We start from the raw sequence: 15,905 nt of genomic DNA, 5'->3' as shown, positions 1-15,905 counted from the left end.
GCTCAGGGGCTTCCTCCTCTGAGTCCCTCTGTGCCTGTTGGGGACCTTGGCAATGGTGGGGGGCTGTGTGGCTCTTCCCTGTGCTGTTCCTGCTGCAGCTGTTTCCACAGGATCATACTGTGTAGCATGGCACATACTATGAACATGTGTGCACATGTGGCTGGAGAGTACTGCAAGGCTCCACCAGATATGTCAAGACAGCGGAACCGTGACTTGAGCATCCCAAACACATGCTCTATAATGGTCCTGGTTTGTGCGTGTGCCTCATTATGGCATTCTTGAGTGGGTGTGTGTGCATTTCTGATAGATGTCATCATCCATGGCTCCAGTGCATAGCCAGCATCCCCCACCAGATGGCCATACAGGATGTCCCCACTGGCAAATGCCTGGTACAGCTGTGACAAATGCCAGATGTGAAAGTCGTGATAGCTTCCAGGGCTGCCAGCACACACACTCATGATAATGCCTGGGCATTGCACATGACCTAGCAGTTGATGGAGGGGAAGCCCTTGTAGTTTATGTAGACCCTACTCTGTTCACTGGGTAGGGCTGTGATATGGATGTGCATGCAGTCTATCGCATCCAGTACCTCCTGGTATTCTACTACATGGTGGAAGAAATGCATATTGCTGGTCCTCTCCTCATGGGTGTTGGGGAAGTAAATGTGCTCCCCAGCATGTGGTAGGATGGCATCCAGGAACTGGTGGAGTACCCTGAATGTGGATGCCTGTGAGACCCACATGATGTATCCAGTAGGTCTTTGGAAAGTACCTGTAGTTAGTATTCTTAAGGCTACACATACCTTGGTATCCACTGGGATGGGTTCCCCTCTGTTGGCTCTGGGTCTGAGTTGAGGCCGGCACAGCTCAATGATTTGCTGAAGTATGTCTCTGTCCACCCTGTAGCACTCTACTATCTCCAGATCATGTACCCCTGGTAAGTTACCCTGGGTCTAAACACTCTTCTCCTCCTCCTCGGTCTGTGGCGGTTGTCAGCATTATCCTCTTCACCACCCTCAACATCTAGCACATACTGATGGATCAAAGCAATGGCAGCCCCTAACATTTTTTTGGTTAAAATTCCCCCGCATGTGTACACCAATAGTGCAGAGTTTTTGGGAAAAGACTATAAGGTGTTTGCATAGTTTATACAGTTGTGCTGCAGGTGCTGCCTGTATGACTGGCTATGATGCATTCCACCTGCCAGCTATGTTATTTGTACTTGATTGCTTTTATTCTGCTATTTCCCTGTTTTTTTTCTTTTTTTCCCTTCCCATTTCCACCCCTTTTAAGCTCTGAGGCATGCCGCACAACCCTGGTGCCCAAATGTAAACAGTCTTGCTATTTGTGGGGTTTTTTTTGTTTTACACCCGGTGCGCACTGCGCATACCTGTTTAGCTAAGGTAAACAATGAGAAATAGCCCTCCCCTGGACCCGAACCACTCTTCATTTCATGGAATACGTCAATACAGCCTGAGATACACCCCCTTGCTTAGCTGTGCTTAGTTAAGCTCATCTGGGAGCTATGGAGCTCCAATGTGCTTACATCAAACATGACACACCCCCTTTTCATGTCTGCTGCTCCTTCTGCTTACACCACCACCTTATAGCTTCTACATGGTTAGGTGCAGTTTGGCACTTGAATACTTTTTGTGATTCAGTAAATTTCCCTCATTAGCATACCCCACTGCCTTAGTCTGTAGTTACAGCACTACATCAGAGCCTTTCACCTTAGCAACCACTGTTCCCTGATATTGTTTTGATTCTGCATGGCATAGACTATAATGGCAAAATGCAGATTTCACTTAGAACTGACTTTTCACATTTTTTTTATTTTCCCCATGATCCCATTTGTGCGCCGCTGCCCTATGCTTAAATGGCCGAGAACTGAAAAAAAAAAAAAACTTTAATTTTTATAATTTCGCAACACTTTTCAGTGCCAGTGGCCATATATTTGGCCATTGGCATGCCTAAGGATTAGAATACATGCTTTAGTTTGAGCTGTCATGCCTCTGTTTTGATTTTTGCAGAAATGTATTCAGCTAGTAGCCGAATACATTTATGCATGCTACACTATTCTGCCACGAATTCCTGCCTGCTTACTGGATCGCTAATTGACCTCATTTGCATGATTTTCAAAAGAAAATGAGGTCATTAGCATAATCCAGTCATGTCCATGGCAGAATAGTGTTAGCAGGCTTGTGCACGTCCCCAGGCTTGTCTACTGGATCGCTTGGTGGCCATATTCCGTGCAGGAATGGCTACACTATTCCTGCACAGAAAAAAGCATTTATTGAATCCCGGGGATTATATCAATGTGTTTTTAAATTATTCTAAACACTGTTGTCTCAGAGGTGGTTATTCACTGTGCTTTCTGTTAGATGTACCGCTTTTGTAGATCTTCCATTTGAATTTTACAATAATATAGTTCAGTACAGAACCTTTAATTTGGTTTGTTCAGTGACATATGGATGGCATTTATAATTCATAAAATACCATTTCTACTTTATCAAGAACTGCAGTCCCATAGGGTATAGACATCTGCAGCACTAAGATTAAACATACGTTTTTATCTTTAAAGTAGTCCTTCTCAAATTGTGCAAACAATAATGCCTGACGGGTGGATGTTACAGAGAAATAACAGACTGCCTAGGGGTACTGCGAGGCCTGACTGCAGGCAGAGGATACAAAAATTCACTCAGAAACATGCTCAGCAATTACAGCCTCTTTATTCAAAGTGTACACTTTAGATATTTTATTCTTATCAACTGAATGAAGAAAAACATAAGCAGCAACAATAATACACTAAAGTCATTTTGTCAGTGCAAAGCATTGCAACTATTCTTTCCTACTGCATAGACACTCCCTCTCACACCCTCCCCTCCATACTACACAGATGTATTCACTTTTATGCATAGCTCCATGTGTCTCAACTGTACAGATTTTTGCAAAATGTCAAGATTTTTGCCTCATATTTTTGATCAATTTTTAACAAAATTGTGTTTTTCTGGCAAATCATTAAAAATTGAAATCAGAAAATAATGACAGACATTTGAGTTTCACACTTCACATCCTTCAGAAAATCCATGCTAGTGTAAAACCTGTTATTCTACCAATTAAGTTTGTAAGAGCAATATTTAAAAATTGTCCCTATTTTTGGACCTTTGTCCCCCCATTATTCATAGCTTTGTCCAGATGTTTGCTCTAAGAGTTTGAGAGGAATGCATAGTTCAGATGTATGACTGTGACTTAATAAATGATTTAATACATAAATAATGGCCAGAGTAATATCAATTCACACATAAACTATCACACACACACACACACACACACACACACACACACACACACACACACACACACACACACACACACTCACAGTTCCTTGTAATTGCTGCTATCATTTTTTTATTTCTCCTAATCATGGCTTTAAGAGCTCTTATTAGTGAGGGGAATGAAATATTAGGTCCTTGTTGCAGTTACTTGATTTTGTTCTGTTATTTCTATTTTATTTTTCCACTCACTAGCTGCGACTTTTTAAAAGGCATGATTAGTGAGGAGAAAGGAAATGGTGGCACCTATAATGGATTTCAGTCTTAGCACAGATTTCATGCATGAAAAGGTAGGTGCTCTTCCTTTTACTGGGCATATAACTGTGCATTAACACCCCCCTCGGAATGTTGAGTTTCTCATGGAGATAGCCGATTCTCCAAGCTCATCTTCTAATACCTTTTAATGGCCTGAACAGTTATAAATGCCAGAAAGATAAAAAGCAGAATGCTTACAATGCAGCAGCTCTGAGTACTCTAATTAATTTTTAACAACATTATTTTATTTTACTTCCTTGCTCTAACACATGGTAATCCTTTAGTTAAGCCAGCATGCCAGTAGTAAGTATAAATGTCTCACAGGTGGTGTTCTTTTCCCTTTTTTACTACTGAGGATAAATATTATGGTTAGCAGAAAAATAAACTAAATAGACAATAATAAGATGGATGAGGAACATCAAGCAAACTTAGGTTTTAGTCCCATCACAGCTTCTTGTGTCCTGCATCATTTTTAGTAATTCACTTTACTTCACAGTGGTATGAAGTCATGGCTGAAACACATCTTAGCTGCTTTCTTCTTAGTTATCAGAAATCATGCATTAAATTAAACAATCATATAATTCATCAAATTACTGGATTAAATAAATTATAAAGCATCAATTTACTTCAAATTGCAGCATTTTATAGTACTATGTAGTATTGAATTATTTAATGTATAATTACTGAAGATAAAAATGTCAGACTATGTAATTTTCAATGGCTATTTTACTGAATATCTTAAGTATACAGATTTCAAGACTTATGTGTAGAAAACCAGAACACATTTGCTTATTATATGTCCTACTTTGTGTAGTGAAATGAACTTCTAGCATTATTAGCAACTGAAGCATTATAAGCATGGTGTTTTCTCAATCTACACTACCAAGCTAAATCATTCACTTGACTCATCTATCTATCTATCTATCTATCTATCTATCTATCTATCTATCTATCTATCTATCTATCTATCTATCTATCTATCTATCTATCTATCTATCTATCTCTCTATATCTCTCTGTCTAATTATCTATTTACATTTATTTTTGTCCTCTTTTGTGGTACTCCAGCAATACACAGCATGTCAGAATCATCCTGTTCCCAAAGCGAGAGTCTTCTGAAGCCATCTGCTAGAGGAGAGGGGGATTCTGGGAAAGGAGACCTTTCTTCTTAAGCTAGCCAGCAGAGAAGACATGTTAGCACCTGCATTTATTGCCAAGTGGCATATGTACATTTCCAAGCATTTGTCAAATCTGGCTACAGAATGAGGGACTCCACAGAACCATGCAGAAAGCACAATCGTTATGAAACCAAAAGACCTTTAGTAAGCAATGCATGTTAACACTGCATGTTCAACAGCCTCTCTCTTTTCAGTTTGAGTGAGCTGCATCAATTAAGGCCCCTAGTTATCTTCTTCTGCACATGGGGTATTATTCAAACTTGGCCACCGTGCCCACAGTCCTGTATGCCTTAGATCTAGTTCCTCCTTTAGATGCTTTAATTAAAGCACATATTAAAATAGGAGGCATCAACAATAAAACAGACTTACTCAAGATTTAATAGACTCAGTAGCTTCATGATTAAAGTTCAGTGTATTAGTAATTGATAGTTGTATGATCACAATGTATTGATCTGACAGTAAAATAAGAATTATTAAACTCACCGTTAAAGTGTTTTACAAGGGACTTTGTCCTCTCCATTGTTTGGGACTCAAACTTATGCTAGGATTTCCTAGCTGAAAGCAGGAAGAGCTTAAATGGGGAAACTCATCAGCTATTTGTGTAGTGGATCTTGTTAGACCAGAAGCAATTGTACCAGCACAGAGTGCTGGAGGTCATGGGTTCACATCCCAAACAAGAACTGAACTAATATTTTCCTTTCATATTTCCATTATTTAAAAACAATGTATAAGAAGTCTTTCTGTGTGTGTGTGTGTGTGTGTGTGTGTGTGTGTGTGTGTGTGTGTGTGTGTGTGTGTGTGTGTGTGTGTGTGTGTGATTTGACCTTAGCTATGTTACAGTGAGTTTTAATATTCACAGCTTTAAGCTAGAATGATAACTTTTTTCCACTGTCAAGATACAACTGTAGTCTGCATATGTCAGATGTGGAACCCAATTAAAATCTACTGAACAGTACCCAGCCTATCACTAAAAGGCTTTCTTTTTTTTTTTTTTTTTTGGGATTTATTTACTTATTCTTCAATACTCCACAAGTACAAGTTCCTGGGGAGATTTCTATTTCAGAGAACAATAATTTGAATCTGATCTTCTACAAAGATCAGATGAAAGGTGACTGGCTTATTCTGGTATGTGGGAGACAAAGGAATAGCACACATTGTTCTATTATCAAGCTGTTTATTGCCTTGTCTGTTGACTGGGTTGTTCTATTGAGGCAGGGACTAGTTCTTTAATTTAATTGGATCAGCAGGCATCCAGCTTTTGTAAGGGAGCACAACATATCTTTTGGAGTCTGCATAAACAAGTGATAACAAGTCACTCAAGATCTCCTGATCTCAGGTCAGATTATAGCAAAATATTTTTTTTGTTTTTGTGTTTATTTATTATTGGACAATTTTCTAAAATTTCTGTGTTAGACTCCCAAGAAAAGACAGCTAACAAAGAAAGATAAAATGAAAGAAAAACAGCTTATTCCTATTTATGAAAGGTGATTTCAGCATTAGATGTGTGTGTGTGTGTGTGTGTGTGTGTGTGTGTGTGTGTGTGTGTATATACGCATGTGTATGAGACAGAGAGAGAGTGTACTTGCAAGTTATGTTAGAGTACTTGCTACAGAATAGATTTAGTGTTATGTGCGTACTGTTGCATGTGAAGTGTATGTGTCTTGTTTAGTGCTAATGCTAGAGAAAGGGTTTTTCATAAGGTAAGGTATAGGTCTCAGGTTAGGCTTAGGGGCAGGGATGGGTTAGGCTTAGCACACCTTAGTAAGGCAGTGTACGAGAAAATATAGGTAAAAAATATACTCAAGTTCAAAACTAGTATAAATAAATAAATAAATAAATAAATAAATAAATAAATAAATGGTTTACCTTTAAGACATTTACAACATGGATTTTTTCTGTGATATGAAATACCCATTAATAACAGTTATGATGACTTTAAGAAGATCGTAAATGATTATATGGGAAATTATATTTTGAATTAATTTGATCATTATCTGGCAAGCGGTATACAACCAAAGCCTCCTAGGTAGACTACAAACTAATTAAATGTGTCACTGATTGACTGAATGAATGAGATCAAAACAATATCATTTAGCTGGTAAGAATGCCAATGGGTCAAAGATTTTACATTTCAACACTTGGTTTTGGATGGCAATCTGCATTTCAGTCAAGTATGGATCTTTTCTGTGAATGTCTTACTTCCAACACTGATACATACATCTATTGTGTGTTGGGGGGAGGACACATTACAAACAAAGGCAGCACTTAGTCACACAACTATACACACTAAGTGCCATTACACATAAAACAGACATCTATTGTTATAGTCAGAAGATGCAGAATTGATCTCTGTGATATGATATTCATCAGGCCATGGATATTATCATATATAGACCATGTGACTATATTTAACTTCATGCACTAATGTGTAACTTGATGAATTTTGCCATACAATGTGTAACTTGACTTACACAGTCATGCAGCAGAAAGCTTTCCTGATGAAAAAACACAGTGGTGATATACCATACTTGGATGTGGGGAATCCCTGTGTTTCTCACTGCCACTTGTTGGTTACAGGGTTGCGCAAATAATCAAGCACTAAACTAGAGATCCCAGTAGTCAATGTAAATAACTTATACCCACCTATCAGTAACTTTTTTAAAACTTTTTCCTGAAATTTACAATATTTTAATTATTTTTTTACATCTACATTTGGTAGCCTTCTACTGTACACCTTATGGCATGCCCCAGTGCCTCTCCTAAACCTCCATGGCAAGTTGAGAAGGAGCTTGGGAACATCTTGTTCTGATAATTTTCTAATAGTAGGGGAAATCTTTTTCTCTTTGGCTAACCCTTAACCCAGTATACTGTGCCTGGTGTGCAAATGCATCAATCTGGTTAATACTGATATTAAAAAGTACTCATAAATACAGTCCTTTTTTAGCATCTTTATTAAATCATTATTTAACAAATGACATGTATACACATACAGCAACAGAAAAGAAAACAAACTATAATGATATTTCTCATTGTGTTCATGTTGTATACGTTTTCTTTTTTGCCAATTATCATTCTTTCCACATTACATAAATTGCTCAATTTCTGCCATTCCTTAAACCTCATTTCTTTTCCTTAACATTATTCTGCATATATTGTTCCCCAAAATTCCATTTATGTCTATGTAATTTGCTACTTCCCTTTTGTAAAGATTCAGTCACCAGTTCTTTTATCTCATTTTGTAATTGAGGCTTCATCTTTTTGAACTTTAATCTCCATCACAATTACTGAATTTCTCTTAATATCCCAAATTCATATATTGTTCCTGTAAATTCCATTTATTTCTGTCTCATTTGCTTCTTCCCTATTGTAAAGATCCCACTTTTAGCACTTTTATCTTCTACATTTTTTCTGTAGCTGGTAGTACATGGAGTAGATAAAGCTCTGATCCCTACAAAGAATTATGATTGCATCTCACAGATCATAACCATTATTATGTATTCTCAATATGAATGCCAAGATTCACTTCTTGAATTTCTTTCTCAAGGTGAATTTCTTGGCATCTGTTTCTTAAACAAATAAAAAAGTTGATTATGATTGGAGACTCAATAATAAACATCTATGTTATATAACTTTGCCTGAAATTATTTTACTAATGCTGGAAAAATTTGCACTTTTGTAAGTAAATGTCATTAGTTATGTTCTAGGCGACTCCTTCAGTTTGTCAATGAACAAACTCTCCTTTTTTAACCATCTTGGACTGTCTACTCTACTGCTGTGTTCAATGTCATTTAGATTGAAGTACATCTCCTTTCTCCTTTCTGCTTATGCTATACAATAAGGAATATCAAAGGATGTTTTTCTGGAACAATCTCAAGCATCCCACAAGTCACATTTTTTTTTGTAGGGTGACCCTTGTTCAATATTGTCTTCTGTCACTCAACTATGCATTCTATATGTTATATTTCAAAGTATTAACACTGCATACACGTGCATAAATACATGCTGTTTCTCCAGACATCCATTGATTTCAAATGACCCTTAAGCTTATGTTTTACTTTTATTTTGCTTTTAAAGACATGGTTCTTGCTCTTCCACCAGTGCCCTCCTAACAATTTGCTGTCATCTGGGAAACCTTGTGTGGAATAGAGTTTAGACCCTCCTATGCTGTTTCATCCATGGTGCAGAGTTAGAAGGTTTTCTTTATGCACCCTACCACAGTACATTACTATACAGAGTCCATTTCTTCAACAAGTTGATTATATCATTAGTATTGGATCTATATTCTCTTAAGTGAAGAGGTTTAATTCAAGTAGACAAGTTATGCAATTTGTATGTATGATCACCAAGCAGAACAGTGTAGCAATACCACACAATAATGAGAAGGCCAGTATCCAAAAGCCTGAAATGCTTTAAAACAAAAAATCATTAGAACAATCTCTAGCACCTTAGCTGACAAGCCTTTGCAGAGTATAATCTTTGCCATCTCATGCATCTCTTAAAATATACTCCCCAATTAACCACTTATGTAATTAAACAATTAAACAATTAAAACAATTAAAGAAACTCTCATAAAATTATTTCCAGTTACATTTCTATTAAGACCTTTGAGGGAAAGAGTATTACATTTTAAAATAAAAATAGACTCATTTTTTTCACAATTTATTCTTTTTATCACACACATGTATATTCATTTATTTCTTGTTCCGAGACTGTTGTTTGGAACCAAGATGGATCCCCACTATGAAATTTTTGAAAATGTACAGCCATGGGACTAACCTCTTCACTTTTTCTTTGATGTCCCTAATGTGTTCCCTCAGTCTTCTGGAAAAACTTATTTTACTTTCCCCTATATAAAATTTACTACATGGACACCTGAGTCCATATATCACCCCTTCACGTTCATAACTAAAGACACCTTTCTCCTGAAATCTGTTTCCATTGATTTCAGGAAAACTACTAACTATAAATTCACAACCCAAACATTTTTCACATGGAAAAGTACTCTTCAGGCCTAATGGATTATTTCTTCTCACCATAGGCATGCTAAATCTCCCATGTACCAAACAATCCTTTATACTTATTCCTCTCATATAGGAAAACCTCTACTGACTATTACTAAAAAAATCTAAATTTGTATCTCTCTCTAGGACTCTCCAAAAATACTTAACTAAACTAACAAATTTCTCTGAGAATAAAGTATACTTTGTAACAAAATAGATTTGGTCCTGCATTGTAATTCTATCATTTATTCGATCTCTACTTCCACCATCTCTCTGGTGATATATTTTATTTTTTCACTTATTTTCTTAATACCATCTCAAACTATTTCTTTCCTATACCTTCTATTATAAAACATTTTAACAGTTAAGCCTATTTCTTGTACACACTCATTTTCATCACTACATAATCATAACATAATGTATGCATTTTATCCAAATTTATTTTAAATCAAGTGTCATTAAAGGACTGATTGGAAAAACAAAATTATTACCATACCATATCATCTAAATGATGCTACATACGACTAGCAGACACCAGCCATCAGGGAACTGACTCTGTGGTGCTCAGTATGTGAACATGAGATGAAGCTTCAGGTGCATTTCAGCAGTTCAGTGTATTTATTAACATATGCTGTCCACTTTGATAATCTGCAACAGACTTTCACTTACATTTTTCTGGGCTTACAAACTGCAACCTTTTACAATGCAGATTAGCATAATAATGATGAAAAATCAGAAGCTGAATGGCAATACAAATGTTTTTGCTATGATCTCATACTGCAGCTATGGCCACTTCAGCACATAAAAGTTATATGAAGCATACAGCTAGTAAAGGACTTAAAGAAGCATTCACTACCCAAATCCTGTCTTGATTTTTAAGCTTTTAACATTCTAGATTATATCTACATTACTCCTCTCATCTTATTTTAAAGTATAAAACTATGCATTCTGTCTCAGAGATCCATGTAGTTGCTTTCTCCAAAGCAGGCTTTAAATTAAACATTTATACAATTTTCTTATACAGCTTGCTCTTATCAAGTTTCGCTCAGAGGTTCAATTTACATTGTTTAATTTCTTGAATTATAGTGTCAGTGTTCATGTAACATACACAGTTTTCTTATGCTCACATTTAAGCTAAATATCCTTATGTAAACACTAAGCAATCCTACAGAGTGTACTCTTTCTTTACTTTACCTGCTGAAAAAAACTTGCATTCAATAAACTTTGAAAAAAAATCCACTACAGAATGAATTGTATTTAATTCATTCTCCTTCACTTGTCTATGGAAACTATTCATTTTACTGAACTCGATTTCATATTGTCTATTAGTTCTCTTTTTAAACGTTATATTAAAATATTCACCTGCTACATACCTATCAAAGAGCTTATCCGAGTAGATTTTATGTAAGCTTCCACTCTTAACTGTTACTTTCTTCTAGTATAGCCTCAGGAATTCATGAAGAGGCCCTGCTCCCACTGACTGGGATTTTGTGATTCAGGGATGTGTTAGCCATAATGAGTAAAGACCTCATTATTCGCTAATTTACATGTCTCTGAATCACAGTTACTACCGTAATGTACAGATCATACTGCTGGTTGTGTAGTCATTGGCATCCCTCACATTCACTCTCCCACACATATAAATATACAATCAAACACAATCACACACACTGTACCTGTCTCCTGACTTATCTGCCCTCCCTGTCTAGTGTTTCCCCCACCCCTTGATCCCTGAACTAGTTGAACTTCCATCAAGGCACAAGGATTTAGAGTACTCCCTGGTGGCTACTGTTTCCCCTCATCCAGATCCCCACAATAGTTTAAGTGCCATTATAGCACAAGTGTTGTTTGCTTGGTGGCTACTGTCCCCCCAGTCCCTGTAATAGGTTAACTGCCATTATGGCATGACTGTTGTTTCTCTGGTGGCTAATGTCCCTCCTCCTCAATCTGCTTAAAAGTTTAAGTGCCATTACAGCACAAGTGTTGCTTCCCTGATGGCTAGTGCCCCCCCAATCCCCATACTGCTATAATGCCTTTTGCCACTTGGTTTAGAATAAGCCTTGATGTCCAGTGCCTTCTCCCATCTCTGATCCCCATGCTGCTTTAAATGCTGTTATGGTTCTCAATTTAGAGTGAGCCCTTGTGTCTAGAGGCTGCCCACACATCGCAATTCCCACACTGCTGTAAGTGCCATTGTGGCACTTGGTTTAGAGTAAGCCCTCTTGTCCAGTGTCTTCCCCCATCTCTGATCCCCATACTACTGCACGTGCTGCTATGGCATGCATTTTAGAGTAAACCCTGGTGTCTAGAGGCTTCACACATATCCCGCTCCCCATAGTGCTGTAAGTGCTATTGTGGCACTTTTTTAGAATAAGCCTTGATATCTACTGTCTTCCCCATCTCTAATCCCGATACTTCTGTAAGTGCTGTTATAACACTCAGTTTAGAGCAAACACTGGTGTCTAGAGGCTCCCCACATAACCCACTCCCCAAACTGCTTTATATGCCATTGTGGCACTTGGTGTAGAGTAAGCCCTAGTATCTAGGTAGTACCCCACCTCCTGACTCCCTTAATTCTGTCATGTTTGGTAGATGAACATGGCTTTTGTCACTACCAGAATGCTGATCTACATGGCTGAGTGATTTTTTTTTTAATTGCTGTGAGTGTAGATGCCTGATTTTCTTTTAATTGCTGTGAGTGTAGATGCCTTCCTGGAGGTGACACTCAGTGAGGGAGAGAGTATTTGGCACTGTGCAGCACCGTATTAGTGCCATTACTAAATACCAAATGGCTACAGCAACGTATACACAAAGGTGTACATCGCAGTACCTTTATGAATGCCCCCAGTCTTCCTGCAGCAAGCCAAATTCTACACCCAATATTCTTTAAAAGAGTTTGTTGAGACCTGATTCTCCTAAATAATACAACCTTGTAAAAAATTCTGATCTTACATTTACTAAACTTAAGTCCTAATTTTCCTAGGTCTTTTCTAAATCAACTATCCCTGTACCCATATTCCATTTTTTGATGTCATCAGAACCACATCATCTGCGTATGCTAATATTAATATGAAGTTTAGCTCATCCCTTACACTGACCACCACCCATGCTCTGTCTTCTATATTCAGACTGCCATCTACATATACATAAGGAAAAGAGAAGTAAAGTTAAAAGACATGCATCTACCTAATGTACCCTCATCCCCAAGTTTACATTTATATGACACACTGTAGAAAGACTATAAACTTCTCTAATCCATTTCTGAAACTTTCCCTGCAGAACCACCACCATTCTATTATGGCATACATGGGTACAGGCTTCAAGTCACATTAGTCCCTAAACAAAACCATTCACAGCCATTCCTTCTATATGAACACACCCATTCTGCTCTTACTCTTAGTAAAATCCTTACATATTTGACTTCATCTATCACTAACATGTTTTCATCAGCTCATCCTTTCAACACCTTCATTCTTTAATAATTGTAGTAATCTGCAAGCATTTTTCAGTCTGTGTTAAGTAAAGTAATGTCTGTAATTACCAAGCTCTCCATTGTCCCCTTTTTTACATATAAGCTTAATTGCACAGCCATATAATTTCTCCTGCTTTCCTCCTACCCTGAACCATTCTGGTAACACTCTTGAAAACATCATTTTGTACCAATCCTCCATGCTTTTACAAAAGTAATTATCTGATCCAATGTACTTTCTATCCTTAATGCCTTACCCATGCCAAATCGTTCCCTCAGATATTTCTTCTAGTATGGTTCCCTTCACAGCCTTTCAATCCTGTACATATTGCCTTCTCTACTTCTCCAAATATCCTATCCCCTTGTTTCTGAAATATTTAAAACCTGCACTCATACCTCTGACAAGGAGCCCGGCATCATGCCAAATGTATTCCATCAACATATCTTTCTCTTCTCTGTGATTTCCACTAAAAATATGGATAATGTGCAGAACACTTGTTTATATCCCCAGTTATATAACTGCACTTCATTGGGTATAAACTATAATTGCTTCTTCCCTATCCACAGCCTGAAATAGCTTCTCTCTTTTGTTTAGCTATCCATTTTGTCTCACCTTCCAAATCCACCTCTTGCTCCAGTTATACTCTTGCCTAATTTTCAGCTTTAGACTTATTTACCGAATTATCCAAATTTCTAGAAACCATTATGTCTGCAGGGTCTTTGAAAGTAATAAAAATAGTCCTCCCATTCCTTTCTTCACATTTCTTCACTTATTTTTAAAATCCCTTTCCAGAGAATAATTTTGTCCTTCATCTTTCCAAACTATCCCCTTAACACTTTATGGTCCATGAATCACGTGTCTGTCTTTTTTCCCTAGCAGTTTTTTTCTAAAATTTTCCTGCAAAACAAATACCTATTATTCTTCCTAAATGCCCTCTGGTATAAGTCACCACCATATGAATTCCACAAAAACACAGAACTCCAAGTACAGCAATATCCCCAATGCTTTTTTATTTAACTCGTAAAATACTCCATAAACTGTGTAAAAAGTACTGACAAGTACTTCACTGAGCAGTTAACACGAACTAAATACACACTCTAAAATACGTTTGTGTAAAGCGCTTTTCATCCGGATCTTATCCGGACTTCTTCAGACAAAATAGTTAAAATGCTCAAGTACCATTTAAATAAGCTCACCTGGTACTGGTGGCCTATCCGGTACAAGTAAATCAGTTTAAAAAGTTTTAAAGCAGTACTCATTTATATTCATGTCATCACACACCAAGTAAACAGATTGCAAAATGCCCCAGAAAAAACAAGTTTGTTCCCGCAGTGTTCTTAAACCTTTTGTACTAAATCAATAATACTTTATGTAGTGTCATTTAATAATTAACAGCAGATCTCCACTGGTATATCACTTAAAATACTAATAGTAGTGTCTACCTTTCACACACACATCGCAATGTCTGTCAACATAGTATCAGTGGAAATAAGTCAATTTGTTATGGTTCCTGTATCCAATTTCTAAAGGTCAACACTTGCAGCCTTCATCACCAAAAAATCATCTTAATATGTTGTTAACTTAGGATCAAACGTCCTAATGTACACCACTGTGCACTCGATGCAAGTTCTCAGCTTTTTAAAAACTGTCACTCCATACTTCTTGACAGTCAAGTATTCGATATTTTCGGATACAATATCCGCTATACAAGTACCTAACAGTTAGTGTTTCACTTGGGTTATTATATCCCCCTTTTTGGTACACTGTTTCACTATTTCAAAATGCTCACCACGATGTCGACAGTGCAGTTGTTCTATCATTTGTAACCAACTTGGATTATGTTGGACAGAGAGCCAATGGTCTAAATCATACTTAATATATACTTTACCTAAAAAGAAACCGTTGGTCACATATATATTCTATGTTCCTGAACAGTTATTTTACTCTTGTTGGTTGTTATATTAGTTCCTTACTATTAATTTACTACTGTTCACATTGCCCGCTGAAACTAACAAGTTCGCCCACATCAAATTATGCGAATGGACTGCTATGAACAGTGTCCCCTGTTTGATAATTCAATAACTTTGTTTACAATACAACCAACAATAGAAATAAAAGTAAAGGTAAAAGTTAACCATAGACCAAACAAAACTATGGAAAAACACCCTCCCAAAGTCATGACAACTTATATAGTGTACTCCATGTTTAGTTTATATCCTTAGACTAGACATCTACCATGTTCATACCAGTCTAGTTCTAACTTGTATGCTGTCAAATGACCTATTTTATATTTTTGTGTATTTAAACTCTTCTCTCTATGTGTAAACAGTACTACTAATAGGTTTTAACTAAGAAAGTATGCTGATGACAGCTCAGTAGGTTGTTTCTCTTGACATGTTCTCTTATTTAGTCTTTACCTTTGAAACAATAGTAGAATTTCAAAAATGACCCATCTTTTCTATCTACATAAACTTTTAAGTTTCAGTATACATGCTATAGAACACATCTCGTTTATTCCCGGTTCTTTACTGGCATCCAAACGTAACTGCCAATTCAGTTCACTTCTTTCTAGCAGTAGTTTAACTAAACTATAATCTGTGTATTTTTTATTATTTTTATTCTTTTCTGTAAGTTGACTGATATGTGAAATCATCTTAAATTTAAAGTTGTGT

At 36.9% G+C, this 15,905-nt stretch overlaps 1 protein-coding gene across 1 annotated transcript in view; it reads right to left on the bottom strand.

Annotated features, from left to right (window-relative positions):
• Positions 1 to 15,905, bottom strand: part of BEAN1 (brain expressed associated with NEDD4 1) — a 545,865-nt gene that overhangs the window by 38,425 nt on the left and 491,535 nt on the right. The gene's annotated exons all lie outside the window — the stretch shown is intronic.

This window comes from Protopterus annectens, chromosome 8.part1 (genome assembly GCF_019279795.1).
Source record: "Protopterus annectens isolate FY-2018-M chromosome 8.part1, PAN1.0, whole genome shotgun sequence".
NCBI classification, from domain to species: Eukaryota; Metazoa; Chordata; order Ceratodontiformes; family Protopteridae; genus Protopterus; species Protopterus annectens.
This window is presented reverse-complemented; position numbering and strand designations above follow the sequence as displayed.